We start from the raw sequence: 12,748 nt of genomic DNA, 5'->3' as shown, positions 1-12,748 counted from the left end.
AGAGGGGAGAACAGTCCTGGCAGAGGAAAGCTCTAGCATATGGAAGTAACCTCAATTAAACTTGAGCTGTTATGTTCTTAGAATGGTATTACTATTATTCCATGCATGCCTATTTTAAGAAGGTATAATAGTATTGGTATTTTCAATATTACTGTAAACATATAAAATTACATCTTATTGGGCTCTGCTTAAGGATGGTATTACATTCAAAGAATAATAAATCTGGCATCCAGAATAATTCAAAAGCATTTAAAAATCTTCACTACAGTTTTTGTTTGTTTGTATTTTTCTTTCTTTTTTTTTTTGCAAAACAGAAAAAAGGAAGAATTCTTTCATAACATGAAGTGAAATCTTTTATCATCTTTTCTCTCCCTTCTTTCACTAACATACACCACTGCTACTCTTAAAGTCTCTCTCCTTTCTTCTTCCAGAATCCCAGATGTCTTATAAATCTTGTCAAACTCGGGTTTTGATCACATGCTTTAACTTGTCCTGTTTCTCATTTTTTCATTTTTTTCTGATATCCTGTTATCTGGCTATTGGACAACAAAGGAAACTGCAAGAGCTGATTCAGCGAGTAGCAGTCTCTCCTCCTTAACAGACTTTTTCAAAAAGACACTGCCACCCAACTATTATCACATCTCAACATTAAGGAAACATTCTAAATGCTTATGGGAGAATTGATTATGCTATTTGGTCTTGACTTTGGGCTCCACAGGTTTTAGAACCAAGCTGTTACTTTGATATGCATATTCTATATAGTTCCATGCTGGAATTATCTTTATATAAATGTCATTACTTTGCTTGAGAGGTTGTCTTGTAGGCAATCTAGTGAGTGGGTTTATTTTTTCATTTTCTTAGCACATTGGAGGTAAGAAAGCTAGAATGGAAGACCCCACTGGCCATACCTTTCAGTCTCCAAAGGCTGTTATTATAACTAACATGGTTTATTTTTTAATAAAAGATGTACTATCACTCAATTTAATACTTTTTGTCCAGCTTATGTAGAGTAACATTGAGTAAAACCTCACAGAATTGGATTATCAGGGGAGGAAGTTAATTTTGAATAAGTAGAAGCCCAAGACTTAATACTTCCAGTTGCAAAAAGTAACTAAATCTAGACTGTGTTGCCTAGCACACATTCTTAATAGGTCTTTTTAAATGGTTAGGTGAGAATTGTTTATAATTAAACTATGAGTTGTCGTTTTGGTAAGTTCCTAAAGGATTTGAGATTGATTAAATATTGTTGGCTTTATTCCTCTGGCAGGGTCAATTTTTATTTGTTTTATATTTGAAAAAGTAATTAGAATTTGTGAGCATATTCCAGTGTCATGCAAATTTCAAGAGGAACCCAAACCATTCATTTTTGAAAACTGTATGTAATAATCCCAATAAGGAGATTCACCATGGACAATACTATAGATTCCACCTTCTCTGTGGCTCCTGTCCCTTCACTTTTCTCTGCTCCTGAATCACCAAGATCACTTACCTAGACAATAACCCTCTAATTAGTCCATTGGCTTTCAGTCCTACTTACTACCTTTGACCTATTTTCACATGGCTGCCAGAGCTGTTTGCACCAGAAGTTTGAAATACAGATTTAGGAATGGCAGTTTGGTTAGAGGGTGGAAGCTGAGGGAGTTCCACTGAAGTTGTACTCTTTCCTTGATTGCTTATTCTTTGTGGTGTTTTTTTCTGGTAATTAATGGACATGATGGGGATAATCACTGGCTTCCCCACTATCACCAAGAACTGTTGGGTCTCTTCACTGAGCCAGGGGAATCTGTGAACCTGGTCATGTTCATCTGCTGCTTTTAAAACCTTCGATGACTTGCCATTGCTTTTAGCATAAAGTCCTAAATTATTAAGATGGCCTCTGAGCTCCTATGATGCTGGCCCTGCTTATTTTCTGACTAGTCTGACACCATTCTGCCTTGCTGTCTGTACTGCAACCACACTGGCCTTCTCTATTCTCAGACGTGGCAAGCTTCTTCCCATTTGATGCTGTTCTGTCTATCTGAAAGTTCACTGAGACCCCCCTCATTCTTTAGGTCTTCGCTTAAATGCCTCTTTCTGAAGTCATCCTTCTCTGATCCCATCCTCGTTCACTTTCCCTACCCTCAGACTAGGCTAGATCAGCTCAATTATCGCCCTCATGGCAATGATCACAATTGTAATTAGATCACTACAAATTTAATTATGAAATTAATATCTAACTTCTCTGCCAGACTAAAAGCTCCTGAAGGCAAAAGCAAGGTCTACGCAGGTTATGTTGTATCCCCAGCACCCAAAGCTGTGTCTGGCACTTAAAGGCCTTTACTAAATATTTGTTGAATATTTCTATTTAATACAAATTTAATACAATTTTGGAGACACTTTGAAATTTTGGTTGGGTAGATTTTAAAACAGAAACAGGTTCTTCTCTATTTGATTATGAAACCCAACACCAGCATATTAAATTCTTCACTATTGGCTTAAATCTTTAAAACCAGCCTGAGTCATTTGATTTCCACTTTAAATGTACTGAGCTCAATATCAAAAGAAACTTTAATTTCAGAGGAAGTGCACTGATCATATCAACCACCAAACATTTTTTTTTTTTTTTTTGAAGTCTGTGGGAGAAGTAGGAGCCAAGATAAGGAAGAAATGAAAGACATCCTAAAGCATATTGAGAACTGCGAATAAAAGAAGCAGCTTGTTAGAAAGAGGTTAATGCATATTGAAGTAATTGTCACTAATTTCATATAAGTTTGCCATCAGGAAGTCAAGAGCTTTGGGTTGTTTGTTTATTGAGTTTGTACTCCTGACTTTTTTGGCCGTGGACCAGTAATTTATAATCCAAGTGTGGAGGTGAAAGGGGGAAAGGAGACCAAGAAGAGAAGAGAGAAATAAAGTGAGGTAGAGACAAGCAAACAGACTGGTGACATTAAATCTATAATTTAGTATAATATTCTAAATAGATAAATTACAGATAAGCCACAGTCATAGGTTAATCCTTCCCTTATGTTCTACACAGTGTTAATAGGTATTTCGGAGGGAAGGAAAAATATGGTGGTGAAGGGCTGGTTGACATTGCTCGGGTAAGTCTGGAAGGTTGGTTTAAGTGGAGCTTCACAAGTCTCTTTGTTTTCTGACTTTTCAGAGAAAGAGGTAGAATATTCAGCATTTCCCGGTCTTGCTGGGTTGGGTAACAGCATTTCTAGTTCCCAAGCACTGACATTTCTACTAACACTTGTGTTCGGATACCATTTAAGTAAAGGTAGAGGAAGCATTTAAGCCATTCCAGAGATAACTCCACAAGACAGTGACTTACATAATGAAGATGCCTTTTCTTGGCACCTCTTTTATAAGGTCTGGGCCTAATGGTGTAAAAATATAGGAGTTGTCATTAGCAGGGCCTTGCCAATTTTTACATAATTATGAGGATTGTATTGTGAAAAGTAACTAGAATTTTAATGGGATAGGTGCGGAAACCTAACTTTATATAACCTGTTATGGAAACAGTTTGAGTTAAAAGAAACAACCAAAACCCTAAATCAAGATTAAGTTCTCAAATGAGCAGTCATTGCTCTCCCTCCTCTCTAACTCCCCTGACCCTGCTCCTACCTTTGCAATTGGCCGTCAAATAATTTGTGAATGTTCATCTATCTGGGTGTATTTTTTAAAATGTACTTCAGAAATACTGTTGCGATTATTTTTTATATTTTTTAAATTAAATTGTAGAAAAGAATGATAACTTTAATATATTAGAAATTATTATTGCTCTTCATTCCAATAATATTGAAAAATAAAAGGAAGGCCCTGAAGCAATTGCTACATCGTCTTATTTAAAAAGTGCCACTGACAAGGGCACTATGTACTTCTAGTGACTTTAGACTACTTTGATTTAATCCTCTTCATTTCCTTTAAGAAGGTTTACTACACTAAAAAATGCATTTTTAATAGAGATTTTATTATAAAGCACGACCTCTGTTTCTCTCACAAACAGTTTTAATAACATTTTGATTCAAATCCTGGAATGCTAAAGCTAGAAGCAGCATTAGAAGTAGTCTGGTCTTACTCTCTGAACAGGAAGCTGGTGTCAGAGGCAAGATAGGACTTGGGTCTTCTTGCTGGAGTTTTGCTGTTCTTTTCCTTCCTCTCCACCTCTAGGTTACCTCTTCTATGTAAAGAGGCAATAACACCCACCTCACAGAGTTATCCTGAGACTAATGCGATAATGCATGTGAGGCACTTCAACACGCTGCTTCACACATAGTAAATGCTCATTAAGTAGTAACTAAAATTAATATCATTAGCATCATCAGCCATTCAAATATACATTGAGCATCTACTATGGGCTTTGGAAAGGCATCTGCCCTAATGGTGTGGACCCATTCCAAGCTCTTTAGGTAGCCCCTAGTACCGGATCTGCCACAAACAGGGTACAATAAGGTAGCTCCCTAGAACAGTTTTCTAATTTTCCTCAGCATTCTCTTTTATAAAATGGGTATAAGATTTACAGAGAATTTTGAGGTAAAAAATGGAAGGTGATTTGTGAAGTCCATATTTACCAAAGATACTCATTTTGGGCAGATCCATGCTCTTAGGTTGCCAGTTCAAATATTTTTAAAAATTACTGAAAAATTAAAATTACTTGCCAAATGATCATCACAAGATAGGGGGGAAAAAAACCTAACACCTCTCATCTCTAGATTGTTTCATTTTTTTTTTAATGTATAACTGCATGTGTACTACATATCCATTTATCCATATATTTTATATATATGTATATACACACACACATATATACACTGTATATGTGATGAGCTAAAAATTACATAGATTTGAAAACTAGTCTAGTCATATTTTAAGTAAGCAAAGAAAATATAGGCCATAGGCAGTGGCTGGTCATGACAATAACTAGATGCTTTTTCTGAATTTTAAAGTGCCGGTTGTCATACTGATGTTGATTTCAACAGCTTTGGTCACAGCCACTGGGCAACACCCCACACTTCAGAATTGCCGTTGAGAGCAGTTTCAGTGTTCCCTCTGTGCTTTAATGGAAGTGGATATTTTTCTGTAACTCATCTATCTGTCACCCAGCATTTATTGGAGGTACCCTGTGGGTGAAGCATTGTGCTAGTTCATGGGTGAGGAAATATACATTTGTTACACTTCCTTTTCACAAGGCATTTACCATCTAGTAGGGGACCAACAGATCATTTTAAATGTAGTGTAGTAAAAGAAGTGGATCAAGACAAAACAGAGGCTAGAAGAACCAGGCTATTCTACTGGTTCTCCTACTTTTCAGGAGCTCAGGGGTAGAGACGTTTGATCTGGGTCCCAGGTATGAGTAGGAATTTAATCTCAGGCAGATGGCCTGACTGTTGCAAAAGGTTGAGATCCTGAAATTGTATGATACATTCAAGCAACCTCTCAATGGTTTGGTGTCGCTAGAGTGTAAATTATCAATGAGGAGACATGGGACTTAAGGCAGGAGAGATGGGAAGAAGCAAAAGCAATGTGAACTTTATGCTGGAGATGTCTGGGTATATTTGGTAGCATTTTAAAGGATGAAAAGATCTGGTCAAATTGATGTTTTAAGAAGAGCAGTTGGGAGCTGAGTTATGGATAGATTGGAGGGAAGAGACCATTTGAAGGCTGTGGAAACAGATTAGGTGAGCAATGAACAAAAGTTCTCAGTAGAGCAGGGGTGGAAACAAGGGGACAAACTTGAGATATAATGAAAGCCAGGAACTACGGGGGCTTAGTGATGGATTGGATACATGAAAGGGTAAATGAGAGGAGAGAGAGTTCACTTCTGGGTGACTAGGCACATAATGCAGCCAGAACGGAGGTTCAGGAGAAGGTACATATTTTTGTAGGAAGAGAAGGAATTATGTTTTGGAGATGTTGAGTTCAAGGTAGATATCTAGGTGGATATTTAAACTTAGGGGGAGGTTTGACCTTGGAATACTGATTTGGGCATCTTCAGTGAACTGATGCTAATGAAAGCCCTAGGAGGAATTTCTTTCTGGGAGGGGGTCTGTAGTTTGAGTAGAAAAAACACTCCCAACAAAATTAATTAGTACCTGAAAGAGGAGGGTAGAGAGGAAATCTATTTTTATGTCAGCTTTTAGACCTGATTTTTTACTTGACCTCAAGTTCTAACTGAATTGGGCCTCAGAAAACATGAAGTCATTTTCAATCTTGGCCAAATATGTTGTTAATTCAAGCATGTATCCATAAACTTAATGTTTATGACATAAGTTTTTCTAATGGCTCTTCCTCTAACATATTATGAAAAAAAATGACACTATGTGTGAAGAATGAAGGTTCCAAAGCTCTCTGACATAAGCAGTGAATCACTTACTGTTGTAGCAGACACTTTTCTTTATTAGGCTAATATAGATATGTTACAAACACCGTTTTTATGTAGTGTAGAAATTATTGCCAACATGGTTAATCCTGACTGTTTTTCTCTACGACTTAAAGACATTGCATGAAATACTCTTGAGCCTGCCTTTATATTGGTTACCTTGATTAGGATTTCACTTGAGCAGTATTCTCTCAAAGGTCATCAATTGACATAAATATATGTAGTTGGTCTACTGCCTACCAATTTAATGTTAAGATTGAATATCAACCATGATAGTATAACTGGCACAGTTTACTATACCACAGTAAACAACTATAAAACTGGACAAAATGTATAGGACAACTGATTTTAGGCATTGGAAAATAGCCAGTAGAGGTATGATCCTTGAAAGGAAGGAAACAGGCAAGATTTCCTTATATCTCGAGGGGAGGCCACAGTGGAGAGCCATGGTGTTCATTTGAGTTGGAAGTTCAGAGCTGCTGAAGTGGCTACAATTTGACAGTGTACTGGAAAGAGGAATCTGTGCAGAATAGGACACAGAAGTAGACTCCTGGTGGTAACCTGCATGTTATTTGCCAGGGCTCTGCTGTGCATGCACAGAGTGGGACTCTATAGGACCTAGCAGAGGATGACTTCTGCAGGGCTGAATGCTCAACAGAGATTCCAAAGGTCATACAGTGCTGAGAGATGTTGGAGTCCTGGCCAGAATGGAAAGTTCTGGCTGAACAGCTCAGAAACTTAATTGAGAATATAGAAAAGCCACACTTCAGGAGTAAGATCATAATCTAGAATGAGGACCATTTCCTTCAAACTAAGAGTAGAACCAAATAGGTCCACTCTAACAGAGTATTAAAAAAAAAAAAAAAAGCCTGACAGGGTCAAGAGGCTCTGCCAAAAATTTAATTGACTGCCCAAATAATACTTCATATCTCTAAGGGAAGAAAAGATAATCCAGACACCTTGTTGTGTATCATGTGTAATTATGATATGTGTGAAGAAGCAGGAAGATATGATATCCAATCAAGAAAACAAGCAGTCACTGGAAACAGATGCCAAGATGACCAAGATATTGCAGTTATAGCTATTATAACAATGTTCAAGAACATAAAGAAAAAGTTTGATGTAGTGCCTGAACAGATGGGGACTTTTGACTGAGAAATGGTAATATAAAAAGAAACAAAAGGAAATACTAGAATTGAAAAGTGCTGAAATGAAAAATGTAATAGATGGGATTAACAGCCAGTTAGACTCTGCGTGATAAGAGGTTAGTGCACTTAAAGTCATATAAATAGAAATTACCCAAGCTAAAGAACAGTAAGAAAAAAGAGTGAAAAAAAATATGAATTATTTTGAGGTGGATCATAGACTTAAATGTAAAAGCTAAAACTGTAAAGCTTCTAGAACAAAATGTAGAAAAATATCTTAGAGACCTTGGGCTAGATAGATTTCTTAGAGAGTAAACAAAAAGCACTAACTACAGAAGAAAAAAAATAATCAATTGGAGTTCATTAAAATTGAAAGCTTCTGCTTATCTAAAGACTCAGTTAAGAAAAATGAAAAAAAGAAAAAACAAAGAAAAATGAAAAGGCAAGCTACTGTCTGGAAGAAAATACTTATGCGTATGTCTAATAAAGGGCATGTATTTAGAATATATACTTAAAAAAAATAACGAACTCCTACACTTGAATAACAAAAAAAAATACCCACTCAATTTATGTAAAGGGTAGAAGATTTCAACAGACATTATCCAAATGTATAAATATAAATATGTGTTTTATATATGACCAATGATTCCATTAAAAGGTATTCAATATCATTAGCTATGACTAATGAAAAAAAAAAAAAACAGAATAAGATATCTCTGTTCCCACTTGAATAGCAACAATTAAAGTCTGTGTTAACTGATGACCATGAGTAACAGAAACTCTTACACATTGCTGGCTAAAATATAAAATGATACAGCCACTGTGGAAAATAGTTCCGTTTCTCATAAAGTTAAACATATACTTTATTACCCGGCAATGCTCCTCTCTGTGTATTTACCCAAGAAAAATGAAAACATATGTCCACAAAAATTTTTCTATACAAATGTTCACAGTAACTTTATTCATTAAGGCCCTACATTGTAAATAATTCTTAAATCCGTCAAGAGAATAAACGGGTGCTCATTTGTATAGTGCAGTACTGTTCAGCCATCAGAATTATAACTCCTGGTAAACACAAAAGCATGGATGAATCTTAAACAGTTGAAAGAAGGAGACAAAAGAGAGTACATATTGTATGATTACATTTATATTCAGAAACAGGTAAAACTTATCTGTGAGGATTAAAATCATATCAGCAGTTGCCTATAGAGGTGAAGGGGCTTGACTGGAGGGGCCACTGGAAGCTTCTTAGGGTGATGGAAATGGTCTCTAACTTGATTAGGGTCTTGGTTTCATGTGTGTATACATTTGTCAAAACTTATGCATTATAAAATCTGTTTCATCGCATGTAACTTTTACCTCAATTATTTAAAAATATAGGATTTTTAAAAACAATAAGCAGTGAAATAATTCAAACTGCTAATGATGATTTTGCATAATAAATCAAGGTAAATTTGTTCATAATGTATCCAGTGTTTCAAATTCATCAAATGAATTTTGGCTAAGAATATAATCTAGAAGGGTTTATTTGTTGTTTTATGATGTGGTTTGTATTTTTCCTATCTTTCATGGTTTTTTAGGATAAAAGTTTGCTTAGAATTTCCATTGTCTTTAGAAAGGAGCAGAATTAGCAATTTTCCCTCCAATAAAAACAATTTATTCCCTAGACAATTCATTGAAATGTTATATTCTTAAATTTAAAAAAAAAAAAAAACTCTGGAGGGACATTGAAGAACGTTATCTATTTTATCCCAGGGAATTGGCTCCTGGTTGAGAAACAGGCCCTGGATAATTGAAGCCATTTGTCTGAGAGCTGAATGTCCAGGCAGGAATAGGACCTGGCTTAATTGAAAAGAATTGATGCTACAACATTAAGAACACTGATCCTCTGAGAATGAAAAAGAAAGGGCCAGGCCAGGGTCTACTAGCATTTAGCATTTTTAGAGGAAGGTTGTGTTCATTTTACAGAATAGTTCTCTGGTGATGAGGATCAGTGATAATGGACTGACACAAAAATCTCTTCCTTTCTTGTCCCTCACTCTCCTCAGAGGGCAGACATAATGGGACAAAGAAGAATCACAAGTGGACCCTATCATGTAGATATTTTCAGTTGCTATACATGACACCTTAGCCTACATAGGTAGTCAGGATGATATAATAGTAAGAACTTGAGATTGGGCATCAGAGATTTAACTGCTTGTTGTCTTGCTTGCCTAACCTTGGGCAAGTCTCTTAGCCTCTCTGACCTTGCCTTGAAGGGTTGCTGAAGGATGAAAATAAATATCACATGAAAAGTGCTTATTAGCATATGGTTTGTTAACTAAAGGTAGCCCCTTCCTCCTTTTACAAAAACTCAGCTGTATACAAACAAATGGTTTGTAGGGTTTCTTGAGGAGTCATTTTCTGAAGTGGAAGTGAATAATGGAAAGCAATAGCCATTCATTGGCAAGTAAATAGTTGCCATACTATATGTGTTTTATTTAGAACACCAATGATTTGGTCATTAAATGGAGGCAAAATGATTTGTAAATACGAAGTACCCTGCTATGAGGCATTAGCATCTATGAATTTTGCATGCTGCTTGGTCTAGGCTGTTAATCAGGTGTGTTTTATTGATACATATTTTCATGAGAGGAGGAGAAAAGTTCCACAGTTTAGCAATTGAGAGCTAACTAAAGTTCTGAACATCCAGAGTCAGATTATTTAAAAATCCTTGACTAGGAATTGACTTTCTGGGCAGTGATATCATAGTAGATATTAAAAGCTAAGAAAGATGCTAAAGCTTTGGAAATCTACATGTGTTAGACATTTTGCTCTATAAGAAATGACCTCCTAAGTTCTAAGAACAGAAGGGTCTGTGACAGTAATGCAGCCTTCTTTGGAAATATCTACATGAGAAATGAGTTGTGTGAGGGAAGAAAATATTATTACTTACCAGAAAAGTACATTGTTTTAATGAGTATAAGCTATTTAGGTGAGTTTGAATCAGTTGTTATTTTAATATACTAATATATGTGTGTATGTATGTATATATGATTTTAAGATCCGTCTTAGAATTTATAACTCAGTAACTACTAAAAAAATCCTTCATTATTCAACAATTTGCCATTTATTTTTTCAGTAAATCAGATTATTAAAGAAAACGTATAACCTGCAAGCTCAGATTCAAAGCATATCTTCTTATTTGCTTCCCCTATGTGTTTTTTAATAAATAAATCTTAAATGTAGGTTGAATTTTGGGTTCCCAGGAAGATCTCAGTTTCAGGGCTCTGAGTATTTGGTGCTTCCATGTTGCTAAATGGATTGCCAGTAACAGTTGACTGGATGGGTAAAACTCTGTGAAGAATATATGTGACGGCAATAATTTCATTCAAGCATTCAATGCTCATTTGTTTTTATCTACTGGGTATCAGGTGTAGTGGTAGATGTTGAGACTTAGCCATTCCCCACATGTACACAATATAATGTGTTGTCAAAGTTGTAGATGTAGAATATGACAGAAGGAGCCCCTAATTCTGCCCATGGTGGGATCAAAGGAGGTTTGATTAAAAGAACCACCTTGAGAAGTCATGAAGTCAGAAACAGTGGGAAGACATTTAACTTAAAAGCAGCATGGAATGTACAGACACAGGAGCTGTAGAAAAGCACAGAATGTTTGGAGAACAATGGTGGTGTGGTGCTCCTAGACAAAAAGCACAATTTGCAAGGCTCTATCAGTTGGGTTCTCAATGGGAAACAGATGGCACATTCAAATCAAGATGAGTTGAAGAGTTTATTTACAAGAGGACTATTGACAAAGTTGTGGACTGAGTGTAGGGGAACCACAGAAAATGTATAAACTGAGATCAGTAATAGTAGAGCTGTCATTACTCCTTGACCTGAAGGGACAAGGGGAGGGAGCTGGTATTGGAACCACAAAGGATTGAGGTGTGGGAGGAACCTGCCTCGAGAGGACAGTGACCTTCCATTGAGGAAGCCAGATGGAGGTGACCTCCCAGGGAGGAACTAGAGGAATAAATATCTTTACCAACTCTCTTCCCTTCTTCCCATCTCCTGCTTGGCCTCTCTCCAGGAAAATAGTGAGCCTTTCTTTCATGGGCAAGTAGAATCTGGGATTCCCACCTGTTTCTTTTACATCAATTTCAATGAAGACTTTTACCTGTCACCCACCTTACTTCTCTAACCATCATCTACATTTGGACAAAACAGTGTGTTTCCATTTTGATTCCTAGAGGTACGTAACATGAGGAAGTTGAAGGAGCTTTCGGAGAGCCTGGGGGTGCCTCCTGAGGCTCTATTATGTATAGTTATCATCATTATTGTTTAATCTCTTATTTGTCTAAACAGCATGCTGTTTTCTTGCTTTAGTTTTGTGTTTGCTTTTGTTCCGTATTTCACTAGCTTTTACGAAAGGCTCATTAGGTTTTTTGTATATCTTACCCTGTTTATCCCTCATCACAACCTTTGGGGAAGGCAGTATGATGCACATTCTATTGATGAAGAAACAGAGTCACAGAAGAGTTCATAAAACTGGATGTACCATTGAATAGATAAGGTGTTCAGCCTCATTCACCTATGCGATGATAATACATTCATATACGCTATAACATTTGCATGTCATTTACTGCTCTCTCCCATGATTAATCGAACACTTAAATGCCAGACACTGTGCAGGTGGTGAGAGAACAGAGACAAGGAAGGACCCCCTCTTATTTGTGATGAGTTCACAGCTCACACCTGCTAGTATCATTAGTCCTAGAAACAAACAACAAATATGGTAAGAGAGACTAATTTGATCAGAAAATGAGATGAAAATATTTTTTGCCCCTCCCACCCCAAAATTTAAACAGAAAAGCTCTCATATTTGACATGTGTTGAGCTTCTAAGAAGTAAATCACAGTTTCAACCACAGATTCAGGGCACCCATGTCAGGAGATTTGTGTGCAAATTGGTTGAAATGCTTTGTGATGCTGCAGATCTTGTACTGACCTGTGCCACTTGCTTTAAGAATGGAGGGAGGATACATACATACATACATATATATATAAAATGAGGTCTGTAGTGAAATAGGCCTCTGGATTTGACTCTCCTATGAGTGGATCCACGTGAGGTTAGGTATGAGATGACATTAAAGCTTACTGCCCTCAAAACGACTTCTCCTTCTGCCACTCTTTAGTGTTTATGGGGGTCAGGAGAGGTTGTGATAAGAATATTTATTTCAAAAGTAATAAGTTCTGTGCTC

The 12,748-nt window shown here is 36.6% G+C and overlaps 1 protein-coding gene across 16 annotated transcripts in view; it reads left to right on the top strand.

Moving 5' to 3' along the window:
• The window catches only part of FHIT (fragile histidine triad diadenosine triphosphatase), a 1,480,075-nt gene that overhangs the window by 842,964 nt on the left and 624,363 nt on the right, over positions 1–12,748 (top strand). The window lies entirely within an intron of this gene.

The sequence above is a fragment of the Balaenoptera physalus genome (assembly GCF_965194825.1).
Source record: "Balaenoptera physalus genome assembly, chromosome: 11".
In the NCBI taxonomy this organism is placed as follows: domain Eukaryota; kingdom Metazoa; phylum Chordata; class Mammalia; order Artiodactyla; family Balaenopteridae; genus Balaenoptera; species Balaenoptera physalus.
Note: the sequence above shows the minus strand (reverse complement) of the source record. Positions and strands in the feature narration are given on the sequence as shown.